The 15,825-nt window shown below is 56.5% G+C and overlaps 67 pseudogenes; all 67 read right to left on the reverse strand.

Annotated features, from left to right (window-relative positions):
* Window positions 1–321: 321 nt before the first annotated feature.
* On the reverse strand, window positions 322–440 carry LOC136631194 (5S ribosomal RNA; annotated as a pseudogene).
* An 80-nt stretch (window positions 441–520) lies between these two features.
* On the reverse strand, window positions 521–639 carry LOC136630443 (5S ribosomal RNA; annotated as a pseudogene).
* Window positions 640–919: 280 nt separating this feature from the next.
* Window positions 920–1,038, reverse strand: LOC136631195 (5S ribosomal RNA; annotated as a pseudogene).
* Window positions 1,039–1,118: 80 nt separating this feature from the next.
* On the reverse strand, window positions 1,119–1,237 carry LOC136631196 (5S ribosomal RNA; annotated as a pseudogene).
* An 80-nt stretch (window positions 1,238–1,317) lies between these two features.
* On the reverse strand, window positions 1,318–1,436 carry LOC136631198 (5S ribosomal RNA; annotated as a pseudogene).
* Window positions 1,437–1,516: 80 nt separating this feature from the next.
* Window positions 1,517–1,635, reverse strand: LOC136631199 (5S ribosomal RNA; annotated as a pseudogene).
* An 80-nt stretch (window positions 1,636–1,715) lies between these two features.
* On the reverse strand, window positions 1,716–1,834 carry LOC136630456 (5S ribosomal RNA; annotated as a pseudogene).
* Window positions 1,835–1,914: 80 nt separating this feature from the next.
* LOC136631200 (5S ribosomal RNA) lies at window positions 1,915–2,033 on the reverse strand (annotated as a pseudogene).
* An 80-nt stretch (window positions 2,034–2,113) lies between these two features.
* LOC136631201 (5S ribosomal RNA) lies at window positions 2,114–2,232 on the reverse strand (annotated as a pseudogene).
* Window positions 2,233–2,312: 80 nt separating this feature from the next.
* Window positions 2,313–2,431, reverse strand: LOC136631203 (5S ribosomal RNA; annotated as a pseudogene).
* Window positions 2,432–2,511: 80 nt separating this feature from the next.
* Window positions 2,512–2,630, reverse strand: LOC136631204 (5S ribosomal RNA; annotated as a pseudogene).
* An 80-nt stretch (window positions 2,631–2,710) lies between these two features.
* LOC136630444 (5S ribosomal RNA) lies at window positions 2,711–2,829 on the reverse strand (annotated as a pseudogene).
* A 280-nt stretch (window positions 2,830–3,109) lies between these two features.
* LOC136631205 (5S ribosomal RNA) lies at window positions 3,110–3,228 on the reverse strand (annotated as a pseudogene).
* An 80-nt stretch (window positions 3,229–3,308) lies between these two features.
* LOC136630615 (5S ribosomal RNA) lies at window positions 3,309–3,427 on the reverse strand (annotated as a pseudogene).
* An 80-nt stretch (window positions 3,428–3,507) lies between these two features.
* On the reverse strand, window positions 3,508–3,625 carry LOC136630569 (5S ribosomal RNA; annotated as a pseudogene).
* Window positions 3,626–3,705: 80 nt separating this feature from the next.
* On the reverse strand, window positions 3,706–3,824 carry LOC136631206 (5S ribosomal RNA; annotated as a pseudogene).
* Window positions 3,825–3,904: 80 nt separating this feature from the next.
* Window positions 3,905–4,023, reverse strand: LOC136629616 (5S ribosomal RNA; annotated as a pseudogene).
* An 80-nt stretch (window positions 4,024–4,103) lies between these two features.
* LOC136631207 (5S ribosomal RNA) lies at window positions 4,104–4,222 on the reverse strand (annotated as a pseudogene).
* Window positions 4,223–4,302: 80 nt separating this feature from the next.
* On the reverse strand, window positions 4,303–4,421 carry LOC136629862 (5S ribosomal RNA; annotated as a pseudogene).
* An 80-nt stretch (window positions 4,422–4,501) lies between these two features.
* LOC136629886 (5S ribosomal RNA) lies at window positions 4,502–4,620 on the reverse strand (annotated as a pseudogene).
* Window positions 4,621–4,700: 80 nt separating this feature from the next.
* LOC136630379 (5S ribosomal RNA) lies at window positions 4,701–4,819 on the reverse strand (annotated as a pseudogene).
* An 80-nt stretch (window positions 4,820–4,899) lies between these two features.
* On the reverse strand, window positions 4,900–5,018 carry LOC136630877 (5S ribosomal RNA; annotated as a pseudogene).
* An 80-nt stretch (window positions 5,019–5,098) lies between these two features.
* Window positions 5,099–5,217, reverse strand: LOC136631208 (5S ribosomal RNA; annotated as a pseudogene).
* Window positions 5,218–5,297: 80 nt separating this feature from the next.
* On the reverse strand, window positions 5,298–5,416 carry LOC136631209 (5S ribosomal RNA; annotated as a pseudogene).
* An 80-nt stretch (window positions 5,417–5,496) lies between these two features.
* Window positions 5,497–5,615, reverse strand: LOC136631210 (5S ribosomal RNA; annotated as a pseudogene).
* A 280-nt stretch (window positions 5,616–5,895) lies between these two features.
* LOC136630380 (5S ribosomal RNA) lies at window positions 5,896–6,014 on the reverse strand (annotated as a pseudogene).
* An 80-nt stretch (window positions 6,015–6,094) lies between these two features.
* On the reverse strand, window positions 6,095–6,213 carry LOC136631211 (5S ribosomal RNA; annotated as a pseudogene).
* An 80-nt stretch (window positions 6,214–6,293) lies between these two features.
* Window positions 6,294–6,412, reverse strand: LOC136631212 (5S ribosomal RNA; annotated as a pseudogene).
* Window positions 6,413–6,492: 80 nt separating this feature from the next.
* LOC136630381 (5S ribosomal RNA) lies at window positions 6,493–6,611 on the reverse strand (annotated as a pseudogene).
* Window positions 6,612–6,691: 80 nt separating this feature from the next.
* LOC136631215 (5S ribosomal RNA) lies at window positions 6,692–6,810 on the reverse strand (annotated as a pseudogene).
* Window positions 6,811–6,890: 80 nt separating this feature from the next.
* Window positions 6,891–7,009, reverse strand: LOC136630054 (5S ribosomal RNA; annotated as a pseudogene).
* An 80-nt stretch (window positions 7,010–7,089) lies between these two features.
* LOC136630881 (5S ribosomal RNA) lies at window positions 7,090–7,208 on the reverse strand (annotated as a pseudogene).
* Window positions 7,209–7,288: 80 nt separating this feature from the next.
* On the reverse strand, window positions 7,289–7,407 carry LOC136630445 (5S ribosomal RNA; annotated as a pseudogene).
* A 676-nt stretch (window positions 7,408–8,083) lies between these two features.
* Window positions 8,084–8,202, reverse strand: LOC136630348 (5S ribosomal RNA; annotated as a pseudogene).
* Window positions 8,203–8,282: 80 nt separating this feature from the next.
* LOC136630624 (5S ribosomal RNA) lies at window positions 8,283–8,401 on the reverse strand (annotated as a pseudogene).
* An 80-nt stretch (window positions 8,402–8,481) lies between these two features.
* LOC136630091 (5S ribosomal RNA) lies at window positions 8,482–8,600 on the reverse strand (annotated as a pseudogene).
* Window positions 8,601–8,680: 80 nt separating this feature from the next.
* LOC136630055 (5S ribosomal RNA) lies at window positions 8,681–8,799 on the reverse strand (annotated as a pseudogene).
* Window positions 8,800–8,879: 80 nt separating this feature from the next.
* On the reverse strand, window positions 8,880–8,998 carry LOC136630882 (5S ribosomal RNA; annotated as a pseudogene).
* An 80-nt stretch (window positions 8,999–9,078) lies between these two features.
* LOC136630446 (5S ribosomal RNA) lies at window positions 9,079–9,197 on the reverse strand (annotated as a pseudogene).
* A 676-nt stretch (window positions 9,198–9,873) lies between these two features.
* LOC136630351 (5S ribosomal RNA) lies at window positions 9,874–9,992 on the reverse strand (annotated as a pseudogene).
* An 80-nt stretch (window positions 9,993–10,072) lies between these two features.
* LOC136630625 (5S ribosomal RNA) lies at window positions 10,073–10,191 on the reverse strand (annotated as a pseudogene).
* Window positions 10,192–10,271: 80 nt separating this feature from the next.
* Window positions 10,272–10,390, reverse strand: LOC136630244 (5S ribosomal RNA; annotated as a pseudogene).
* Window positions 10,391–10,470: 80 nt separating this feature from the next.
* Window positions 10,471–10,589, reverse strand: LOC136631216 (5S ribosomal RNA; annotated as a pseudogene).
* Window positions 10,590–10,669: 80 nt separating this feature from the next.
* LOC136629768 (5S ribosomal RNA) lies at window positions 10,670–10,788 on the reverse strand (annotated as a pseudogene).
* Window positions 10,789–10,868: 80 nt separating this feature from the next.
* LOC136631217 (5S ribosomal RNA) lies at window positions 10,869–10,987 on the reverse strand (annotated as a pseudogene).
* Window positions 10,988–11,067: 80 nt separating this feature from the next.
* LOC136631218 (5S ribosomal RNA) lies at window positions 11,068–11,186 on the reverse strand (annotated as a pseudogene).
* Window positions 11,187–11,266: 80 nt separating this feature from the next.
* On the reverse strand, window positions 11,267–11,385 carry LOC136631219 (5S ribosomal RNA; annotated as a pseudogene).
* An 80-nt stretch (window positions 11,386–11,465) lies between these two features.
* LOC136631220 (5S ribosomal RNA) lies at window positions 11,466–11,584 on the reverse strand (annotated as a pseudogene).
* An 80-nt stretch (window positions 11,585–11,664) lies between these two features.
* LOC136630448 (5S ribosomal RNA) lies at window positions 11,665–11,783 on the reverse strand (annotated as a pseudogene).
* Window positions 11,784–11,863: 80 nt separating this feature from the next.
* Window positions 11,864–11,982, reverse strand: LOC136631221 (5S ribosomal RNA; annotated as a pseudogene).
* A 474-nt stretch (window positions 11,983–12,456) lies between these two features.
* LOC136630641 (5S ribosomal RNA) lies at window positions 12,457–12,575 on the reverse strand (annotated as a pseudogene).
* Window positions 12,576–12,655: 80 nt separating this feature from the next.
* On the reverse strand, window positions 12,656–12,774 carry LOC136629802 (5S ribosomal RNA; annotated as a pseudogene).
* An 80-nt stretch (window positions 12,775–12,854) lies between these two features.
* On the reverse strand, window positions 12,855–12,973 carry LOC136631222 (5S ribosomal RNA; annotated as a pseudogene).
* An 80-nt stretch (window positions 12,974–13,053) lies between these two features.
* Window positions 13,054–13,172, reverse strand: LOC136630382 (5S ribosomal RNA; annotated as a pseudogene).
* An 80-nt stretch (window positions 13,173–13,252) lies between these two features.
* Window positions 13,253–13,371, reverse strand: LOC136630733 (5S ribosomal RNA; annotated as a pseudogene).
* Window positions 13,372–13,451: 80 nt separating this feature from the next.
* LOC136631223 (5S ribosomal RNA) lies at window positions 13,452–13,570 on the reverse strand (annotated as a pseudogene).
* An 80-nt stretch (window positions 13,571–13,650) lies between these two features.
* LOC136631224 (5S ribosomal RNA) lies at window positions 13,651–13,769 on the reverse strand (annotated as a pseudogene).
* An 80-nt stretch (window positions 13,770–13,849) lies between these two features.
* LOC136630139 (5S ribosomal RNA) lies at window positions 13,850–13,968 on the reverse strand (annotated as a pseudogene).
* An 80-nt stretch (window positions 13,969–14,048) lies between these two features.
* Window positions 14,049–14,167, reverse strand: LOC136631226 (5S ribosomal RNA; annotated as a pseudogene).
* Window positions 14,168–14,247: 80 nt separating this feature from the next.
* Window positions 14,248–14,366, reverse strand: LOC136630271 (5S ribosomal RNA; annotated as a pseudogene).
* An 80-nt stretch (window positions 14,367–14,446) lies between these two features.
* LOC136630475 (5S ribosomal RNA) lies at window positions 14,447–14,565 on the reverse strand (annotated as a pseudogene).
* An 80-nt stretch (window positions 14,566–14,645) lies between these two features.
* LOC136630214 (5S ribosomal RNA) lies at window positions 14,646–14,764 on the reverse strand (annotated as a pseudogene).
* An 80-nt stretch (window positions 14,765–14,844) lies between these two features.
* Window positions 14,845–14,963, reverse strand: LOC136630272 (5S ribosomal RNA; annotated as a pseudogene).
* An 80-nt stretch (window positions 14,964–15,043) lies between these two features.
* LOC136630476 (5S ribosomal RNA) lies at window positions 15,044–15,162 on the reverse strand (annotated as a pseudogene).
* An 80-nt stretch (window positions 15,163–15,242) lies between these two features.
* Window positions 15,243–15,361, reverse strand: LOC136630816 (5S ribosomal RNA; annotated as a pseudogene).
* Window positions 15,362–15,441: 80 nt separating this feature from the next.
* On the reverse strand, window positions 15,442–15,560 carry LOC136631227 (5S ribosomal RNA; annotated as a pseudogene).
* An 80-nt stretch (window positions 15,561–15,640) lies between these two features.
* LOC136631228 (5S ribosomal RNA) lies at window positions 15,641–15,759 on the reverse strand (annotated as a pseudogene).
* Between the last annotated feature and the right edge of the window lie 66 nt (window positions 15,760–15,825).

The raw sequence follows: 15,825 nt of genomic DNA on the forward strand, positions 1-15,825 counted from the left end.
GATCTGACGAGAGCAGGCACATTCTGCTTAGAATGCCAGTTGACAGCTCCTCCTCCTTTCCTATGGGCTTTCTGCAGTGCGAACGCACCTCCGAAAAGGAAAGAAACCTACTCACGGCCTTAAAAGTCAACGGGACCTGGGATTCCCAGCCGGTCACCCATACTGGTACTTGCCAGGCCTCAAGCTGGCTGGCGGCCACGATCTGACGAGAGCAGGCACATTCAGCTTAGAACCCGTTGACAGCTCCTCCTCCTTTCCTATGGGCTTTCTGCAGTGCGAACGCACCTCCGAAAAGGAAAGAAACCTACTCACGGCCTTAAAAGTCAACGGGACCTGGGATTCCCAGCCGGTCACCCATACTGGTACTTGCCAGGCCTCAAGCTGGCTGGCGGCCGCGATCTGACGAGAGCAGGCACATTCAGCTTAGAATGCCCGTTGACAGCTCCTCCTCCTTTCCTATGGGCTTTCTGCAGTGCGAACGCACCTCCGAAAAGGAAAGAAACCTACTCACGGCCTTAAAAGTCAACGGGACCTGGGATTTCCAGCCGGTCACCCATACTGGTACTTGCCAGGCCTCAAGCTGGCTGGCGGCCGCGATCTGACGAGAGCAGGCACATTCAGCTTAGAATGCCCGTTGACAGCTCCTCCTCCTTTCCTATGGGCTTTCTGCAGTGCGAACGCACCTCCGAAAAGGAAAGAAACCTACTCACGGCCTTAAAAGCCAACGGGACCTGGGAATTCCCAGCCGGTCACCCATACTGGTACTTGCCAGGCCTCAAGCTGGCTGGCGGCCGCGATCTGACGAGAGCAGGCACATTCAGCTTAGAATGCCAGTTGACGGCTCCTCCTCCTTTCCTATGGGCTTTCTGCAGTGCGAACGCACCTCCGAAAAGGAAAGAAACCTACTCACGGCCTTAAAAGTCAACGGGACCTGGGATTCCCAGCCGGTCACCCATACTGGTACTTGCCAGGCCTCAAGCTGGCTGGCGGCCGCGATCTGACGAGAGCAGGCACATTCAGCTTAGAATGCCCGTTGACAGCTCCTCCTCCTTTCCTATGGGCTTTCTGCAGTGCGAACGCACCTCCGAAAAGGAAAGAAACCTACTCACGGCCTTAAAAGTCAACGGGACCTGGGATTCCCAGCCGGTCACCCATACTGGTACTTGCCAGGCCTCAAGCTGGCTGGCGGCCGCGATCTGACGAGAGCAGGCACATTCAGCTTAGAATGCCCGTTGACAGCTCCTCCTCCTTTCCTATGGGCTTTCTGCAGTGCGAACGCACCTCCGAAAAGGAAAGAAACCTACTCACGGCCTTAAAAGTCAACGGGACCTGGGATTCCCAGCCGGTCACCCATACTGGTACTTGCCAGGCCTCAAGCTGGCTGGCGGCCGCGATCTGACGAGAGCAGGCACATTCAGCTTAGAATGCCCGTTGACAGCTCCTCCTCCTTTCCTATGGGCTTTCTGCAGTGCGAACGCACCTCCGAAAAGGAAAGAAACCTACTCACGGCCTTAAAAGTCAACGGGACCTGGGATTCCCAGCCGGTCACCCATACTGGTACTTGCCAGGCCTCAAGCTGGCTGGCGGCCGCGATCTGACGAGAGCAGGCACATTCAGCTTAGAATGCCCGTTGACAGCTCCTCCTCCTTTCCTATGGGCTTTCTGCAGTGCGAACGCACCTCCGAAAAGGAAAGAAACCTACTCACGGCCTTAAAAGTCAACGGGACCTGGGATTCCCAGCCGGTCACCCATACTGGTACTTGCCAGGCCTCAAGCTGGCTGGCGGCCGCGATCTGACAAGAGCAGGCACATTCAGCTTAGAATGCCCGTTGACAGCTCCTCCTCCTTTCCTATGGGCTTTCTGCACTGCGAACGCACCTCCGAAAAGGAAAGAAACCTACTCACGGACTTAAAAGTCAACGGGACCTGGGATTCCCAGCCGGTCACCCATACTGGTACTTGCCAGGCCTCAAGCTGGCTGGCGGCCGCGATCTGACGAGAGCAGGCACATTCAGCTTAGAATGCCCGTTGACAGCTCCTCCTCCTTTCCTATGGGCTTTCTGCAGTGCGAACGCACCTCCGAAAAGGAAAGAAACCTACTCACGGCCTTAAAAGTCAACGGGACCTGGGATTCCCAGCCGGTCACCCATACTGGTACTTGCCAGGCCTCAAGCTGGCTGGCGGCCGCGATCTGACGAGAGCAGGCACATTCAGCTTAGAATGCCCGTTGACAGCTCCTCCTCCTTTCCTATGGGCTTTCTGCAGTGCGAACGCACCTCCGAAAAGGAAAGAAACCTACTCACGGCCTTAAAAGTCAACGGGACCTGGGATTCCCAGCCGGTCACCCATACTGGTACTTGCCAGGCCTCAAGCTGGCTGGCGGCCGCGATCTGACGAGAGCAGGCACATTCAGCTTAGAATGCCCGTTGACAGCTCCTCCTCCTTTCCTATGGGCTTTCTGCAGTGCGAACGCACCTCCGAAAAGGAAAGAAACCTACTCACGGCCTTAAAAGTCAACGGGACCTGGGATTCCCAGCCGGTCACCCATACTGGTACTTGCCAGGCCTCAAGCTGGCTGGCGGCCGCGATCTGACGAGAGCAGGCACATTCAGCTTAGAATGCCCGTTGACAGCTCCTCCTCCTTTCCTATGGGCTTTCTGCAGTGCGAACGCACCTCCGAAAAGGAAAGAAACCTACTCACGGCCTTAAAAGTCAACGGGACCTGGGATTTCCAGCCGGTCACCCATACTGGTACTTGCCAGGCCTCAAGCTGGCTGGCGGCCGCGATCTGACGAGAGCAGGCACATTCAGCTTAGAATGCCCGTTGACAGCTCCTCCTCCTTTCCTATGGGCTTTCTGCAGTGCGAACGCACCTCCGAAAAGGAAAGAAACCTACTCACGGCCTTAAAAGCCAACGGGACCTGGGAATTCCCAGCCGGTCACCCATACTGGTACTTGCCAGGCCTCAAGCTGGCTGGCGGCCGCGATCTGACGAGAGCAGGCACATTCAGCTTAGAATGCCAGTTGACGGCTCCTCCTCCTTTCCTATGGGCTTTCTGCAGTGCGAACGCACCTCCGAAAAGGAAAGAAACCTACTCACGGCCTTAAAAGTCAACGGGACCTGGGATTCCCAGCCGGTCACCCATACTGGTACTTGCCAGGCCTCAAGCTGGCTGGCGGCCGCGATCTGACGAGAGCAGGCACATTCAGCTTAGAATGCCCGTTGACAGCTCCTCCTCCTTTCCTATGGGCTTTCTGCAGTGCGAACGCACCTCCGAAAAGGAAAGAAACCTACTCACGGCCTTAAAAGTCAACGGGACCTGGGATTCCCAGCCGGTCACCCATACTGGTACTTGCCAGGCCTCAAGCTGGCAGGCGGCCGCGATCTGACGAGAGCAGGCACATTCAGCTTAGAATGCCCGTTGACAGCTCCTCCTCCTTTCCTATGGGCTTTCTGCAGTGCGAACGCACCTCCGAAAAGGAAAGAAACCTACTCACGGCCTTAAAAGTCAACGGGACCTGGATTCCCAGCCGGTCACCCATACTGGTACTTGCCAGGCCTCAAGCGGGCTGGCGGCCGCGATCTGACGAGAGCAGGCACATTCAGCTTAGAATGCCCGTTGACAGCGCCTCCTCCTTTCCTATGGGCTTTCTGCAGTGCGAACGCACCTCCGAAAAGGAAAGAAACCTACTCACGGCCTTAAAAGTCAACGGGACCTGGGATTCCCAGCCGGTCACCCATACTGGTACTTGCCAGGCCTCAAGCTGGCTGGCGGCCGCGATCTGACGAGAGCAGGCACATTCAGCTTAGAATGCCCGTTGACAGCTCCTCCTCCTTTCCTATGGGCTTTCTGCAGTGCGAACGCACCTCCAAAAAGGAAAGAAACCTACTCACGGCCTTAAAAGTCAACGGGACCTGGGATTCCCAGCCGGTCACCCATACTGGTACTTGCCAGGCCTCAAGCTGGCTGGCGGCTGCGATCTGACGAGAGCAGGCACATTCAGCTTAGAATGCCCGTTGACAGCTCCTCCTCCTTTCCTATGGGCTTTCTGCAGTGCGAACGCACCTCCGAAAAGGAAAGAAACCTACTCACGGCCTTAAAAGTCAACGGGACCTGGGATTCCCAGCCGGTCACCCATACTGGTACTTGCCAGGCCTCAAGCTGGCTGGCGGCCGCGATCTGACGAGAGCAGGCACATTCAGCTTAGAATGCCCGTTGACAGCTCCTCCTCCTTTCCTATGGGCTTTCTGCAGTGCGAACGCACCTCCGAAAAGGAAAGAAACCTACTCACGGCCTTAAAAGTCAACGGGACCTGGGATTCCCAGCCGGTCACCCATACTGGTACTTGCCAGGCCTCAAGCTGGCTGGCGGCCGCGATCTGACGAGAGCAGGCACATTCAGCTTAGAATGCCCATTGACAGCTCCTCCTCCTTTCCTATGGGCTTTCTGCAGTGCGAACGCACCTCCGAAAAGGAAAGAAACCTACTCACGGCCTTAAAAGTCAACGGGACCTGGTATTCCCAGCCGGTCACCCATACTGGTACTTGCCAGGCCTCAAGCTGGCTGGCGGCTGCGATCTGACGAGAGCAGGCACATTCAGCTTAGAATGCCCGTTGACAGCTCCTCCTCCTTTCCTATGGGCTTTCTGCAGTGCGAACGCACCTCCGAAAAGGAAAGAAACCTACTCACGGCCTTAAAAGTCAACGGGACCTGGGATTCCCAGCCGGTCACCCATACTGGTACTTGCCAGGCCTCAAGCGGGCTGGCGGCCGCGATCTGACGAGAGCAGGCACATTCAGCTTAGAATGCCCGTTGACAGCTCCTCCTCCTTTCCTATGGGCTTTCTGCAGTGCGAACGCACCTCCGAAAAGGAAAGAAACCTACTCACGGCCTTAAAAGTCAACGGGACCTGGGATTTCCAGCCGGTCACCCATACTTGTACTTGCCAGGCCTCAAGCTGGCTGGCGGCCGCGATCTGACGAGAGCAGGCACATTCAGCTTAGAATGCCCGTTGACAGCTCCTCCTCCTTTCCTATGGGCTTTCTGCAGTGCGAACGCACCTCCGAAAAGGAAAGAAACCTACTCACGGCCTTAAAAGTCAACGGGACCTGGGATTCCCAGCCGGTCACCCATACTGGTACTTGCCAGGCCTCAAGCTGGCTGGCGGCCGCGATCTGACGAGAGCAGGCACATTCAGCTTAGAATGCCCGTTGACAGCTCCTCCTCCTTTCCTATGGGCTTTCTGCAGTGCGAACGCACCTCCGAAAAGGAAAGAAACCTACTCACGGCCTTAAAAGTCAACGGGACCTGGGATTCCCAGCCGGTCACCCATACTGGTACTTGCCAGGCCTCAAGCTGGCTGGCGGCCGCGATCTGACGAGAGCAGGCACATTCAGCTTAGAATGCCCGTTGACAGCTCCTCCTCCTTTCCTATGGGCTTTCTGCAGTGCGAACGCACCTCCGAAAAGGAAAGAAACCTACTCACGGCCTTAAAAGTCAACGGGACCTGGGATTCCCAGCCGGTCACCCATACTGGTACTTGCCAGGCCTCAAGCTGGCTGGCGGCCGCGATCTGACGAGAGCAGGCACATTCAGCTTAGAATGCCCGTTGACAGCTCCTCCTCCTTTCCTATGGGCTTTCTGCAGTGCGAACGCACCTCCGAAAAGGAAAGAAACCTACTCACGGCCTTAAAAGTCAACGGGACCTGGGAATTCCCAGCCGGTCACCCATACTGGTACTTGCCAGGCCTCAAGCTGGCTGGCGGCCGTGATCTGACGAGAGCAGGCACATTCAGCTTAGAATGCCCGTTGACGGCTCCTCCTCCTTTCCTATGGGCTTTCTGCAGTGCGAACGCACCTCCGAAAAGGAAAGAAACCTACTCACGGCCTTAAAAGTCAACGGGACCTGGGATTCCCAGCCGGTCACCCATACTGGTACTTGCCAGGCCTCAAGCGGGCTGGCGGCCGCGATCTGACGAGAGCAGGCACATTCAGCTTAGAATGCCCGTTGACAGCTCCTCCTCCTTTCCTATGGGCTTTCTGCAGTGCGAACGCACCTCCGAAAAGGAAAGAAACCTACTCACGGCCTTAAAAGTCAACGGGACCTGGGATTCCCAGCCGGTCACCCATACTGGTACTTGCCAGGCCTCAAGCTGGCTGGCGGCCGCGATCTGACGAGAGCAGGCACATTCAGCTTAGAATGCCCGTTGACAGCTCCTCCTCCTTTCCTATGGGCTTTCTGCAGTGCGAACGCACCTCCGAAAAGGAAAGAAACCTACTCACGGCCTTAAAAGTCAACGGGACCTGGGATTCCCAGCCGGTCACCCATACTGGTACTTGCCAGGCCTCAAGCTGGCTGGCGGCCGCGATCTGACGAGAGCAGGCACATTCAGCTTAGAATGCCCGTTGACAGCTCCTCCTCCTTTCCTATGGGCTTTCTGCAGTGCGAACGCACCTCCGAAAAGGAAAGAAACCTACTCACGGCCTTAAAAGTCAACGGGACCTGGGATTCCCAGCCGGTCACCCATACTGGTACTTGCCAGGCCTCAAGCGGGCTGGCGGCCGCGATCTGACGAGAGCAGGCACATTCAGCTTAGAATGCCCGTTGACAGCTCCTCCTCCTTTCCTATGGGCTTTCTGCAGTGCGAACGCACCTCCGAAAAGGAAAGAAACCTACTCACGGCCTTAAAAGTCAACGGGACCTGGGATTCCCAGCCGGTCACCCATACTGGTACTTGCCAGGCCTCAAGCTGGCTGGCGGCCGCGATCTGACGAGAGCAGGCACATTCAGCTTAGAATGCCCGTTGACAGCTCCTCCTCCTTTCCTATGGGCTTTCTGCAGTGCGAACGCACCTCCGAAAAGGAAAGAAACCTACTCACGGCCTTAAAAGTCAACGGGACCTGGGATTCCCAGCCGGTCACCCATACTGGTACTTGCCAGGCCTCAAGCTGGCTGGCGGCCGCGATCTGACGAGAGCAGGCACATTCAGCTTAGAATGCCCGTTGATAGCTCCTCCTCCTTTCCTATGGGCTTTCTGCAGTGCGAACGCACCTCCGAAAAGGAAAGAAACCTACTCACGGCCTTAAAAGTCAATGGGACCTGGGATTCCCAGCCGGTCACCCATACTGGTACTTGCCAGGCCTCAAGCTGGCTGGCGGCCACGATCTGACGAGAGCAGGCACATTCAGCTTAGAATGCCCGTTGACAGCTCCTCCTCCTTTCCTATGGGCTTTCTGCAGTGCGAACGCACCTCCGAAAAGGAAAGAAACCTACTCACGGCCTTAAAAGTCAACGGGACCTGGGATTTCCAGCCGGTCACCCATACTGGTACTTGCCAGGCCTCAAGCTGGCTGGCGGCCGCGATCTGACGAGAGCAGGCACATTCAGCTTAGAATGCCCGTTGACAGCTCCTCCTCCTTTCCTATGGGCTTTCTGCAGTGCGAACGCACCTCCGAAAAGGAAAGAAACCTACTCACGGCCTTAAAATTCAACGGGACCTGGGAATTCCCAGCCGGTCACCCATACTGGTACTTGCCAGGCCTCAAGCTGGCTGGCGGCCGCGATCTGACGAGAGCAGGCACATTCAGCTTAGAATGCCAGTTGACGGCTCCTCCTCCTTTCCTATGGGCTTTCTGCAGTGCGAACGCACCTCCGAAAAGGAAAGAAACCTACTCACGGCCTTAAAAGTCAACGGGACCTGGGATTCCCAGCCGGTCACCCATACTGGTACTTGCCAGGCCTCAAGCGGGCTGGCGGCCGCGATCTGACGAGAGCAGGCACATTCTGCTTAGAATGCCAGTTGACAGCTCCTCCTCCTTTCCTATGGGCTTTCTGCAGTGCGAACGCACCTCCGAAAAGGAAAGAAACCTACTCACGGCCTTAAAAGTCAACGGGACCTGGGATTCCCAGCCGGTCACCCATACTGGTACTTGCCAGGCCTCAAGCTGGCTGGCGGCCACGATCTGACGAGAGCAGGCACATTCAGCTTAGAACCCGTTGACAGCTCCTCCTCCTTTCCTATGGGCTTTCTGCAGTGCGAACGCACCTCCGAAAAGGAAAGAAACCTACTCACGGCCTTAAAAGTCAACGGGACCTGGGATTCCCAGCCGGTCACCCATACTGGTACTTGCCAGGCCTCAAGCTGGCTGGCGGCCGTGATCTGACGAGAGCAGGCACATTCAGCTTAGAATGCCCGTTGACAGCTCCTCCTCCTTTCCTATGGGCTTTCTGCAGTGCGAACGCACCTCCGAAAAGGAAAGAAACCTACTCACGGCCTTAAAAGTTTACGGGACCTGGGATTCCCAGCCGGTCACCCATACTGGTACTTGCCAGGCCTCAAGCTGGCTGGCGGCCGCGATCTGACGAGAGCAGGCACATTCAGCTTAGAATGCCCGTTGACAGCTCCTCCTCCTTTCCTATGGGCTTTCTGCAGTGCGAACGCACCTCCGAAAAGGAAAGAAACCTACTCACGGCCTTAAAAGTCAACGGTACCTGGGATTCCCAGCCGGTCACCCATACTGGTACTTGCCAGGCCTCAAGCTGGCTGGCGGCCGCGATCTGACGAGAGCAGGCACATTCAGCTTAGAATGCCCGTTGACAGCTCCTCCTCCTTTCCTATGGGCTTTCTGCAGTGCGAACGCACCTCCGAAAAGGAAAGAAACCTACTCACGGCCTTAAAAGTCAACGGGACCTGGGATTCCCAGCCGGTCACCCATACTGGTACTTGCCAGGCCTCAAGCTGGCTGGCGGCCGCGATCTGACGAGAGCAGGCACATTCAGCTTAGAATGCCCGTTGATAGCTCCTCCTCCTTTCCTATGGGCTTTCTGCAGTGCGAACGCACCTCCGAAAAGGAAAGAAACCTACTCACGGCCTTAAAAGTCAATGGGACCTGGGATTCCCAGCCGGTCACCCATACTGGTACTTGCCAGGCCTCAAGCTGGCTGGCGGCCACGATCTGACGAGAGCAGGCACATTCAGCTTAGAATGCCCGTTGACAGCTCCTCCTCCTTTCCTATGGGCTTTCTGCAGTGCGAACGCACCTCCGAAAAGGAAAGAAACCTACTCACGGCCTTAAAAGTCAACGGGACCTGGGATTTCCAGCCGGTCACCCATACTGGTACTTGCCAGGCCTCAAGCTGGCTGGCGGCCGCGATCTGACGAGAGCAGGCACATTCAGCTTAGAATGCCCGTTGACAGCTCCTCCTCCTTTCCTATGGGCTTTCTGCAGTGCGAACGCACCTCCGAAAAGGAAAGAAACCTACTCACGGCCTTAAAATTCAACGGGACCTGGGAATTCCCAGCCGGTCACCCATACTGGTACTTGCCAGGCCTCAAGCTGGCTGGCGGCCGCGATCTGACGAGAGCAGGCACATTCAGCTTAGAATGCCAGTTGACGGCTCCTCCTCCTTTCCTATGGGCTTTCTGCAGTGCGAACGCACCTCCGAAAAGGAAAGAAACCTACTCACGGCCTTAAAAGTCAACGGGACCTGGGATTCCCAGCCGGTCACCCATACTGGTACTTGCCAGGCCTCAAGCGGGCTGGCGGCCGCGATCTGACGAGAGCAGGCACATTCTGCTTAGAATGCCAGTTGACAGCTCCTCCTCCTTTCCTATGGGCTTTCTGCAGTGCGAACGCACCTCCGAAAAGGAAAGAAACCTACTCACGGCCTTAAAAGTCAACGGGACCTGGGATTCCCAGCCGGTCACCCATACTGGTACTTGCCAGGCCTCAAGCTGGCTGGCGGCCACGATCTGACGAGAGCAGGCACATTCAGCTTAGAACCCGTTGACAGCTCCTCCTCCTTTCCTATGGGCTTTCTGCAGTGCGAACGCACCTCCGAAAAGGAAAGAAACCTACTCACGGCCTTAAAAGTCAACGGGACCTGGGATTCCCAGCCGGTCACCCATACTGGTACTTGCCAGGCCTCAAGCTGGCTGGCGGCCGTGATCTGACGAGAGCAGGCACATTCAGCTTAGAATGCCCGTTGACAGCTCCTCCTCCTTTCCTATGGGCTTTCTGCAGTGCGAACGCACCTCCGAAAAGGAAAGAAACCTACTCACGGCCTTAAAAGTTTACGGGACCTGGGATTCCCAGCCGGTCACCCATACTGGTACTTGCCAGGCCTCAAGCTGGCTGGCGGCCGCGATCTGACGAGAGCAGGCACATTCAGCTTAGAATGCCCGTTGACAGCTCCTCCTCCTTTCCTATGGGCTTTCTGCAGTGCGAACGCACCTCCGAAAAGGAAAGAAACCTACTCACGGCCTTAAAAGTCAACGGTACCTGGGATTCCCAGCCGGTCACCCATACTGGTACTTGCCAGGCCTCAAGCTGGCTGGCAGCCGCGATCTGACGAGAGCAGGCACATTCAGCTTAGAATGCCCGTTGACAGCTCCTCCTCCTTTCCTATGGGCTTTCTGCAGTGCGAACGCACCTCCGAAAAGGAAAGAAACCTACTCACGGCCTTAAAAGTCAACGGGACCTGGGATTCCCAGCCGGTCACCCATACTGGTACTTGCCAGGCCTCAAGCTGGCTGGCGGCCGCGATCTGACGAGAGCAGGCACATTCAGCTTAGAATGCCCGTTGACAGCTCCTCCTCCTTTCCTATGGGCTTTCTGCAGTGCGAACGCACCTCCGAAAAGGAAAGAAACCTACTCACGGCCTTAAAAGTCAACGGGACCTGGGATTCCCAGCCGGTCACCCATACTGGTACTTGCCAGGCCTCAAGCTGGCTGGCAGCCGCGATCTGACGAGAGCAGGCACATTCAGCTTAGAATGCCCGTTGACAGCTCCTCCTCCTTTCCTATGGGCTTTCTGCACTGCGAACGCACCTCCGAAAAGGAAAGAAACCTACTCACGGACTTAAAAGTCAACGGGACCTGGGATTCCCAGCCGGTCACCCATACTGGTACTTGCCAGGCCTCAAGCTGGCTGGCGGCCGCGATCTGACGAGAGCAGGCACATTCAGCTTAGAATGCCCGTTGACAGCTCCTCCTCCTTTCCTATGGGCTTTCTGCAGTGCGAACGCACCTCCGAAAAGGAAAGAAACCTACTCACGGCCTTAAAAGTCAACGGGACCTGGGATTCCCAGCCGGTCACCCATACTGGTACTTGCCAGGCCTCAAGCTGGCTGGCGGCCGCGATCTGACGAGAGCAGGCACATTCAGCTTAGAATGCCCGTTGACAGCTCCTCCTCCTTTCCTATGGGCTTTCTGCAGTGCGAACGCACCTCCGAAAAGGAAAGAAACCTACTCACGGCCTTAAAAGTCAACGGGACCTGGGATTCCCAGCCGGTCACCCATACTGGTACTTGCCAGGCCTCAAGCTGGCTGGCGGCCGCGATCTGACGAGAGCAGGCACATTCAGCTTAGAATGCCCGTTGACAGCTCCTCCTCCTTTCCTATGGGCTTTCTGCAGTGCGAACGCACCTCCGAAAAGGAAAGAAACCTACTCACGGCCTTAAAAGTCAACGGGACCTGGGATTCCCAGCCGGTCACCCATACTGGTACTTGCCAGGCCTCAAGCTGGCTGGCGGCCGCGATCTGACGAGAGCAGGCACATTCAGCTTAGAATGCCCGTTGACAGCTCCTCCTCCTTTCCTATGGGCTTTCTGCAGTGCGAACGCACCTCCGAAAAGGAAAGAAACCTACTCACGGCCTTAAAAGTCAACGGGACCTGGGATTTCCAGCCGGTCACCCATACTGGTACTTGCCAGGCCTCAAGCTGGCTGGCGGCCGCGATCTGACGAGAGCAGGCACATTCAGCTTAGAATGCCCGTTGACAGCTCCTCCTCCTTTCCTATGGGCTTTCTGCAGTGCGAACGCACCTCCAAAAAGGAAAGAAACCTACTCACGGCCTTAAAAGTCAACGGGACCTGGGATTCCCAGCCGGTCACCCATACTGGTACTTGCCAGGCCTCAAGCTGGCTGGCGGCCGCGATCTGACGAGAGCAGGCACATTCAGCTTAGAATGCCCGTTGACAGCTCCTCCTCCTTTCCTATGGGCTTTCTGCAGTGCGAACGCACCTCCGAAAAGGAAAGAAACCTACTCACGGCCTTAAAAGTCAACGGGACCTGGGATTCCCAGCCGGTCACCCATACTGGTACTTGCCAGGCCTCAAGCGGGCTGGCGGCCGCGATCTGACGAGAGCAGGCACATTCAGCTTAGAACCCGTTGACAGCTCCTCCTCCTTTCCTATGGGCTTTCTGCAGTGCGAACGCACCTCCGAAAAGGAAAGAAACCTACTCACGGCCTTAAAAGTCAACGGGACCTGGGATTCCCAGCCGGTCACCCATACTGGTACTTGCCAGGCCTCAAGCTGGCTGGCGGCCGCGATCTGACGAGAGCAGGCACATTCAGCTTAGAACCCGTTGACAGCTCCTCCTCCTTTCCTATGGGCTTTCTGCAGTGCGAACGCACCTCCGAAAAGGAAAGAAACCTACTCACGGCCTTAAAAGTCAACGGGACCTGGGATTCCCAGCCGGTCACCCATACTGGTACTTGCCAGGCCTCAAGCTGGCTGGCGGCCGCGATCTGACGAGAGCAGGCACATTCAGCTTAGAATGCCAGTTGACGGCTCCTCCTCCTTTCCTATGGGCTTTCTGCAGTGCGAACGCACCTCCGAAAAGGAAAGAAACCTACTCACGGCCTTAAAAGTCAACAGGACCTGGGATTCCCAGCCGGTCACCCATACTGGTACTTGCCAGGCCTCAAGCTGGCTGGCGGCCGCGATCTGACGAGAGCAGGCACATTCAGCTTAGAATGCCCGTTGACAGCTCCTCCTCCTTTCCTATGGGCTTTCTGCAGTGCGAACGCACCTCCGAAAAGGAAAGAAACCTACTCACGGCCTTAAAAGTCAACGGGACCTGGGATTCCCAGCCGGTCACCCATACTGGTACTTGCCAGGCCTCAAGCTGGCTGGCGGCCGCGATCTGACGAGAGCAGGCACATTCAGCTTAGAATGCCCGTTGACAGCTGCTCCTCCTTTCCTATGGGCTTTCTGCAGTGCGAACGCACCTCCGAAAAGGAAAGAAACCTACTCACGGCCTTAAAAGTCAACGGGACCTGGGATTCCCAGCCGGTCACCCATACTGGTACTTGCCAGGCCTCAAGCGGGCTGGCGGCCGCGATCTGACGAGAGCAGGCACATTCAGCTTAGAATGCCCGTTGACAGCTCCTCCTCCTTTCCTATGGGCTTTCTGCAGTGCGAACGCACCTCCGAAAAGGAAAGAAACCTACTCACGGCCTTAAAAGTCAACGGGACCTGGGATTCCCAGCCGCTCACCCATACTGGTACTTGCCAGGCCTCAAGCTGGCTGGCGGCCGCGATCTGACGAGAGCAGGCACATTCAGCTTAGAATGCCCGTTGACAGCTCCTCCTCCTTTCCTATGGGCTTTCTGCAGTGCGAACGCACCTCCGAAAAGGAAAGAAACCTACTCACGGCCTTAAAAGTCAACGGGACCTGGGATTCCCAGCCGGTCACCCATACTGGTACTTGCCAGGCCTCAAGCTGGCTGGCGGCCGCGATCTGACGAGAGCAGGCACATTCAGCTTAGAATGCCCGTTGACAGCTCCTCCTCCTTTCCTATGGGCTTTCTGCAGTGCGAACGCACCTCCGAAAAGGAAAGAAACCTACTCACGGCCTTAAAAGTCAACGGGACCTGGGATTCCCAGCCGGTCACCCATACTGGTACTTGCCAGGCCTCAAGCTGGCTGGCGGCCGCGATCTGACGAGAGCAGGCACATTCAGCTTAGAATGCCCGTTGACAGCTCCTCCTCCTTTCCTATGGGCTTTCTGCAGTGCGAACGCACCTCCGAAAAGGAAAGAAACCTACTCACGGCCTTAAAAGTCAACGGGACCTGGGATTCCCAGCCGGTCACCCATACTGGTACTTGCCAGACCTCAAGCTGGCTGGCGGCCGCGATCTGACGAGAGCAGGCACATTCAGCTTAGAATGCCCGTTGACAGCTCCTCCTCCTTTCCTATGGGCTTTCTGCAGTGCGAACGCACCTCCGAAAAGGAAAGAAACCTACTCACGGCCTTAAAAGTCAACGGGACCTGGGATTCCCAGCCGGTCACCCATACTGGTACTTGCCAGGCCTCAAGCTGGCTGGCGGCCGCGATCTGACGAGAGCAGGCACATTCAGCTTAGAATGCCCGTTGACAGCTCCTCCTCCTTTCCTATGGGCTTTCTGCAGTGCGAACGCACCTCCGAAAAGGAAAGAAACCTACTCACGGCCTTAAAAGTCAACGGGACCTGGGATTCCCAGCCGGTCACCCATACTGGTACTTGCCAGGCCTCAAGCTGGCTGGCGGCCGCGATCTGACGAGAGCAGGCACATTCAGCTTAGGAAGCCCGTTGACAGCTCCTCCTCCTTTCCTATGGGCTTTCTGCAGTGCGAACGCACCTCCGAAACGGAAAGAAACCTACTCACGGCCTTAAAAGTCAACAGGACCTGGGATTCCCAGCCGGTCACCCATACTGGTACTTGCCAGGCCTCAAGCTGGCTGGCGGCCACGATCTGACGAGAGCAGGCACATTCAGCTTAGAATGCCCGTTGACAGCTCCTCCTCCTTTCCTATGGGCTTTCTGCAGTGCGAACGCACCTCCGAAACGGAAAGAAACCTACTCACGGCCTTAAAAGTCAACGGGACCTGGGATTCCCAGCCGGTCACCCATACTGGTACTTGCCAGGCCTCAAGCTGGCTGGCGGCCACGATCTGACGAGAGCAGGCACATTCAGCTTAGAATGCCCGTTGACAGCTCCTCCTCCTTTCCTATGGGCTTTCTGCAGTGCGAACGCACCTCCGAAAAGGAAAGAAACCTACTCACGGCCTTAAAAGTCAACGGGACCTGGGATTCCCAGCCGGTCACCCATACTGGTACTTGCCAGGCCTCAAGCTGGCTGGCGGCCGCGATCTGACGAGAGCAGGCACATTCAGCTTAGGAAGCCCGTTGACAGCTCCTCCTCCTTTCCTATGGGCTTTCTGCAGTGCGAACGCACCTCCGAAACGGAAAGAAACCTACTCACGGCCTTAAAAGTCAACAGGACCTGGGATTCCCAGCCGGTCACCCATACTGGTACTTGCCAGGCCTCAAGCTGGCTGGCGGCCACGATCTGACGAGAGCAGGCACATTCAGCTTAGAATGCCCGTTGACAGCTCCTCCTCCTTTCCTATGGGCTTTCTGCAGTGCGAACGCACCTCCGAAAAGGAAAGAAACCTACTCACGGCCTTAAAAGTCAACGGGACCTGGGATTCCCAGCTGGTCACCCATACTGGTACTTGCCAGGCCTCAAGCTGGCTGGCGGCCGCGATCTGACGAGAGCAGGCACATTCAGCTTAGAATGCCCGTTGACAGCTCCTCCTCCTTTCCTATGGGCTTTCTGCAGTGCGAACGCACCTCCGAAAAGGAAAGAAACCTACTCACGGCCTTAAAAGTCAACGGGACCTGGGATTCCCAGCCGGTCACCCATACTGGTACTTGCCAGGCCTCAAGCTGGCTGGCGGCCGCGATCTGACGAGAGCAGGCACATTCAGCTTAGAATGCCCGTTGACAGCTCCTCCTCCTTTCCTATGGGCTTTCTGCAGTGCGAACGCACCTCCGAAAAGGAAAGAAACCTACTCACGGCCTTAAAAGTCAACGGGACCTGGGATTCCCAGCCGGTCACCCATACTGGTACTTGCCAGGCCTCAAGCTGGCTGGCGGCCGCGATCTGACGAGAGCAGGCACATTCAGCTTAGAATGCCCGTTGACAGCTCCTCCTCCTTTCCTATGGGCTTTCTGCAGTGTGAACGCACCTCCGAAAAGGAAAGAAACCTA

The sequence above is a fragment of the Eleutherodactylus coqui genome, chromosome 5 (assembly GCF_035609145.1).
Source record: "Eleutherodactylus coqui strain aEleCoq1 chromosome 5, aEleCoq1.hap1, whole genome shotgun sequence".
NCBI classification, from domain to species: Eukaryota; Metazoa; Chordata; class Amphibia; order Anura; family Eleutherodactylidae; genus Eleutherodactylus; species Eleutherodactylus coqui.